Source organism: Chinchilla lanigera, unplaced genomic scaffold, assembly GCF_000276665.1.
Source record: "Chinchilla lanigera isolate Chin_1 unplaced genomic scaffold, ChiLan1.0 scaffold00107, whole genome shotgun sequence".
NCBI classification, from domain to species: Eukaryota; Metazoa; Chordata; class Mammalia; order Rodentia; family Chinchillidae; genus Chinchilla; species Chinchilla lanigera.
In genome coordinates, this window is record NW_004955508.1 from 4,622,071 (window position 1) to 4,629,098 (window position 7,028).

Here is a 7,028-nt window from a genome sequence, read left to right on the forward strand (position 1 = left end):
TGTTTCAACCCAGCTATAGAACAAGGGTGGTTGCACACATTCAAAGTAATTTGAATCATTCATAGAAGACAAAAACTGATCATCCCAGGGCTCCCCAACTCCATTTGCTCAGAATCATTTGCATATAAATAAATGATTTGCATATTGACAAGGCTGCAGAGCCCAAGTCATTTTACTCCCCATTCCATCACCCTTTTCTTCTTAGATAATTAGGATTTTTAAAGCCCAGGGTGTCTTAGCACCTCAGGAAGACTCTGGAAAACACCTAAGTTAGTCTGCAGGTGAGGTTCAGAGACAGAGGTACCAGAATTCGTCAGTGAACATTGACTTGGTGGGACAAGATATTAAGAACACACACATGCATACACACACACACACACACACACACACACATGCATGCACCTGGAGAGTTGTGTTATGAACACCTTGGCATACTAGGGTGTAGTGGTGATGTGTGTGGCACGTCATGTTGGGGCTGCACACCTCACAGGACTTTCAGCTTTTTAATTTCTATCATCTTCATTTTTTCCTTATATAAAATAGGAGTGATGATATCTATACATGGAGTTCTGAGGACTAACGGAAGTGATACATAATGGCTGGCTTGACAAATGTTTCATCTTCAGCCCGTGATCTTGTACAAGAACAAATTAGATTCCACCCATAAAATGGAACTAATAAAACTGCCTTCTTCTGTGGCCTCGGTCATTTTTGGAAGAGGAGCAGCTGAGCTATCTTCCTAAACTCAGAGAATTCCCCACTGCAGGAATCGGTAGGAAACAATCAGTTTCTGCTAATGTGTAAGAATCCTAGCATTCATTCATGATTCCCCCAAATCTTTTGAAAACCCTCTTCACATTTTGCTTTTGGTAAAATCAAACAAATAAATCCTCTTCATTTCCTAGGCTCCCCTGCTCCTGGATGCATATGTAATTTGGATTCTGCCACACTGAGCAATCTGATTGTGGAGTGCTGCTAAAGGAAACTCTCCAAGTCCAGGGCATCCACTCTGGCAGGCATGGGGAAGTGGACCCAGCTCTTTTCAGGGGTCAGTAGCAGAAGCAGCAAGCTTCCTGACGTCAGTTGGGGCAGATGCTCCCTCACCCAGACAATTCTGCACTGTACTTGCAGGTAGATTCCTGAGAATTGAATCCACAGACTAGTTTTCAACAATCCTAGTGATTCTGCATACTATTCCATCTTTCTTGCTAAGATTCCACCTGAGTGGAATGGCTGGAGTAGCTGGATGAATTCTACTGTGGGCAAGTAAGAACTCTTGCTGTTACTGTTACCAGGTTTCTGGGTGCTGTGGGCTCCTAAGATTCTTTCTAGGTTCTTATTATCCTGAACAAAGTTTGGTTGAAACAAGCGTAAAAGCATTATTTTACATTCATGGATGGTATTGAAGGTAGGAAAAGGAGTACATTCTACAAAGTGAGTAGGGCCCGATTAAAAGTAGGGAAAGAAGTTGCTAGACAGAGTGTACAGCAGGTCACTGAAAGAGCTTACAGTGGCTGTTAGGTTAATAGTAACCCTCTTTTGTACCTCCATTCTAATATCAAAAACCCTATCCTATCAAAAACATGCTTGATTTTACCCCAGAAGAATTAAAGATGGCATTGTCTGATCAATACCAGGTGCAGGGCTTGGAAATTGCTCTGGGCATGTGTCCTGAATCTCCATGATTGACATGCCCATTCACTTGCCCAGCCACTTTGCCATGCCCTAATCTCCTGCCTCATTACCACCCTGTTCAGTCTTTCCAGACAGCTTGGCCAACCAGAACTTTCCTCTTGGGTCTTTGATGCTGGAACCAATCATTCTAAAAAACCAAGTGTCTTAGTTCCTTTTCTCACTGCTGAGACAAAAAAACCTGACAACCAAAGTTAAAGGAGGAAAAGTTTATTTAGCTCACAGTTTGCAGAGGTTTCAGTTCATAGTTGGCTGGCTCCAAGGCAGGGTGGCCTGGCAGAGGGGCATCCTAGAGAAGAAACAGTTCATGGCAGGTAGAGGACAGAAAAAGTAAACAATTAACCAGTAACAAGAAAGACCACAGCTCTTTCTGTCCCTTATATCTTGCCCAGGCTACCTGCTCTTACAGTGGATAGCACTCACACCCTTAATCCTAGCATTGCACTGAACATCAATCCCACATTATATCCTCGATTCCAGCAGCACCAACCCTAGGTTCAGCCATTTCTGAAAAGCTCCACCTATAAGCACACGAGGCTTTGAGAGGACATCTAGATACAAGCATAACAGCAAGGATGGAGAAGTCATTCTATTGGGGACAGGGTTGGCAGCAGTGACCAGACCCTTGGCAACATTAGCAGTAGTACCTGCCTCCATGCAAAGGGACTTGTGCTAGGAGTGACAATGTGTCCTCAATGGTTGGATCACATGTATGATTTCAGCATTGGTTCTGCTGCTTTTCATTGTTGTTCTTGCCTGTTGTTTTTTCTGGATCTGGTTCCACAGCCTTCCTAGTCATTCTGTGACTTTCCAAATTTCCTGTCTTTTTGAGTCTATTCATACAGTGAATTTAAATGTGGAAGTAGCTGTATTTTCCTAGAATAAATCCCACTTAATTATGATATATTTATCTTTTACTGTATTGTTGGATTTAGCTTTCATTATGTTCATGTGGGATATTGATCTGTGCTTTGTGTTCTTTTCTTAGAATATCTTTAGCTGTAGTGCCAAACTAATGCTGACCTGAAAGAGTGAATTGAGAAATGTGATTTTTACTTCTATTTTTTAGAATAGTTTGTGTAGAATTGCCATTATTTACTCCTTAAGTGTTTCCTAACATTTATTTTTTTTTTATTTTTTATTTTTTGGTTTTTCTCCGGTACTGGGAACTGAACTCACGACCTTCCGCTTGCCAGGCAGGCGCTTTTGCCGCTGAGCTAAATCCCCAGCCCCCATTTCCTAACATTTAATTTTGGGATGAAACCTTTCTTTATGGGGAGATTTTTAAGTGGAAAGGAATTATTTTTAATAGATACCCAGTTGTTCTGGTTATCTGTTTTCCAGTGGACTGAGGTAGTGTATACCTTTCAAAAATTAGTCTACCTTAGCTAGCTGTGAAACATTAGTATTAAGTTTCCTTTATGATTTCTTCTTTGTCTTTTTAACATGTGGAATCTGTAGCAATGTCATGTCTTTGATTCTTGATATTTGTAATATCTCTTTGTCTCTCTCCTATTCTCCCTCTCTTTCTTCTATTTAGGCAGTATATCAGTTTTTTTGACCTCAAAGAATCAGTTTTTGCTATCATTTATTCTATTTTATTTTTGTTTTGTTTTCCTGGTTTCTGTTCTCTTTATATTTTTGCTCTGATCTTTAGCCCTCTCTTCTTTCTCCTTATTTTGGGATCTATCTGCTCTTCTTTGTTTCTTAAGGTGAAAGCTGAAATCATTGAGACCATTTTTTCCTTATTCACTACAGGCTTTTAGTACCATAAGTTTCCTACTAAGTACTGCTTTAGCTGCATCACACAAATTTTCCTATGTTGTGTTTTCATTTCCTTTCAGTTCAAAATATTTGTAATTTTGAAAAAAATTTTCTTCAATGACTCATAGGATATTTAGAATTGTGTTGTTTTGTTTCCAAGAATTTGGAGATTTTCCAGACATCACTCTGGCATTGATTTCTGGCTTAATTCTGTTGCAGTCAGAGAGCATTCTTTGTACTACTGGAATAGTTCTGAACTTATTGAAATTTACTCTTCTGCTCTGGGATCTTTGGGAATGTTTCAGATGCATTTGAAAAGAATATTCTGCTGTCTGTTCTGAGTATGGCAATGAAGTTGTGTTGTTCAACTCTTCTATATTCTTGCTGATTTTTTGTTGACCTGTTTTGTCCATTATTGAGAAAAGGATATTGAAATCTATGACTATACTTATAGATTTGTCCTTCTCTTCTTGCAGTTCAATCAGTTTTTATAACAGGTATTTTGAAGCTTTGTCTGAGATACTTATATTTTTGACTTGCTGTGTCTCCTTATAAAATGATCCTCTTTGTGTCAGCTAATACTTACCCTCTGAACTCTACTTTTTAATATGAATATAATTATTCTATGTTCTTCTTAAAATTAGAGTTAACATGACATATCTCTTCTCATCCTTTTACTTTTAACTATATATGTGCCTATATATGAAATAGGTTTCTTGTAGGAAGCTTATTGTTACTTGCTTTTCTCATCTGATTGAATAATTTCTGATTTTTGATTGGGATATTTAGATTACTATATTAAATGTGGTTATTGACTATTGGGATTATTATACCAGCTTGCCATTTGTTTTTTATTTGTCCATTGCTCTTTGTCATTTTTCTATGTTCTTTGTGTTTTTTTAATGTCTATTTTATTTGTTGGGTTTTTTTTTTTTTTTGCCTGTAAGTCACTGTGCTAATTCAAGAGTTGCTTCACAGTTTATAGCATATAGCTTGTCACAGTTTACCTTCAAGTAATATTACCATTTTATGTATAGTGTAAGAACTTTTAAACAGTCTATTTCTATTTCTTCCCTTTTGATTTTTGTGTATAATTGTCATACATTGTAGTCCTATGTGTGTGTTAAATCTCTTAATATATTATAATTTTGCTCTAAACAGGCAATTCTCTTTTAAAGAGCTTTAAATAATTTTAAAGTCTTTATACTTACTGACATAGTTACTTTCATTCTTTTGTATAGGCATAGACATTTCCATCTGGAATAATTTCCCTTCTGACTGAAGGAGTTCCTTTAACAGTTTTTTATTTTAAAGTGCAAATCTGATGTATTCCTTCAGTTTCTGGTTGTCTAAAATAAAGTCTTATTTTGCTTTCATTTTGGAACCATATTTTCCTTTGCTGAAGGATTCTAGGCTGACTTTTTCTTTTGATTTCCTTTTCCCTTCCAAAAGTGAAGCGTTGCTAAGCTGAGGGCAGTGGTGTGCACCTGTAAAGTCAGGAGTCTGAGTTAAGAATATCACAAGACTGAGGCCAGCCTGTGCAACTTAGTGGAATCTTGCTTCAAAATAAAAAAATTAAAAGGGCTGGACATGTAGTTCAGTAGAGCGCTCACCTAGCATTCGCAAGGCTGTGGGTTCAATTCTGAGTGATACAAAAACAAAATCAAACAAAACAACATCAAAATGTAGATGTTATTAATGTGATCATAGTAGGAAGTAGGGCCTGAAGAGGTGCTTTGGTCATAAATTCTCCTTCTCTGATGGATGGCATTAAGGCCTTTATCAAAGAGGCCCCATGAAGTGCTCAGTGCTCTTGCCCTCCTGCTTCTTGCTACAGGAAGATACAGTTTTCTTCTCTGTTGGCAGATGAATGCCTCACCAGACAAGTGAACCTTATATGTTCAAATCTTGCTCCCTTCTAGTTCCTTAAAGGAATACCGGCTGCGCACATATAGGCTGCTGAAGTTGTCTCCCAGCTGTTTTTCTGTACATTTTTCATCTTCTCTGTGGATTTCATTTTCAACAGTTTCTATTTTTAATGTCTTCAGGTTTATTCCTCCTTCCTTTGTAATGTCTATTGTGCTGTTAATTCCATCTCTTATACTGTCGTTGTGTTTAACAATTCACCTTGGGCCTTTATTATGTCTACTAAGCCTGTACTTACCATATTTAATTTTTCCTTTAGCTTTTTTAGCATAAGAAATATAGTCATAATGCATTTAAAATAATATTGTTGTCTACTAATTCTATCTCCTGTGTCATTTCTGGGTCAGTTTCAATGGATGGATTATTCTCATCATTTTGGGGCTCCACTTAAGTTCTTTGCATGTCTATCAATTTCTGCCCACAATAAAGTAAGATCCTTTACATAGCCACCCAGTGTCCACTCTGGCTGGTGAAAATTACACAGTCCCTAGTCCCGTGTGAACTTCCCTGTAAACTTTTGGGTTACTTTCCAGGTCTTGGATACTGCCAATCTGTGCTCAGCTGAATCTTCAAGAAGGATCCTTTGTATATCTCCATGGATTGCTTTTTTCTTCAAGATATTCTATCCTACACACTTTGTCACATTGGCTTCCCTGTTCTCAGCTCCATATGCCCAAGTCAGGGAGACCATTCATCACTGTCTTGTTGGGTCAGTTGTAGGTTCGTAATGGTCATCCCTTATCTCAGAGATTACTGTCCTATGTTGCCTATTGTCTAGTATCTTGAGAACCAGTGTTTCATATGTTTTTTCTGGCCTTTCAGCTCCTTCAATGGGAAGGCACATCCAGATTTTGTTATTCCAATTTGGTTAGAAGCAGAAATCTCCACTGTGCATACAGTCCTAGTAATTTGGTGATGTTTACTATGATGAGCTTTGGCTGAAACACTGCTTACATGATTAATGTGAAGATTAAATGAGAAACATATCCAAAATGCTTATGACAGTTCCAGCACAGGAGAGATGTTCAATTAATGTTGATGTATTAGTCAGCTTTTGCTGTGGAAACAAGCAGCCTCCACATCTCTGAGGCGCACAGTAACAAATCTGCCAGCCTATTGGTCGCTTAACTCTGTTGTCCATGGCCCAGCTCTGCTTTGTTCACCCTGCGCACAAAAACTTCTCATGCGAGACCCAACTGGATAGTAGCGTCAGCTGAGATATGCCATCCTTGTAGTAAAAGACAGAGCACGAGGCCAAATAAACCATCAAAGTACACTTAATGTTCCTGCTCTGATGTGTCTGACACTCTTCTCAGGTACTGTTGGCCAGAGCAAGTTACAGTCATGGAAATCCATAGGCTGCTGCTGGGTTCCCCTGCAGAGAGTCCTGGCAGCAAAGGGATATACTGCAGGTTTCCTTCACAGAAGAGGCTGGTGAGAATTAGAAATAATAAGATAGTCTAACCCCAGCTGACAAATGCTATTAACAGCTTCTTATATAAGTAAAATTTCGATTATATTGTGTCAAAAGCAATACTTTGGTTTTTTTTGTTTTTTTTTTTTTTTTTTTTTTTCTCCGGTACCGGGAACCGAACTCACGACCTTGCACTTGCCAGGCAGGCGCTTTGCCACTGAGCTAAATCCCC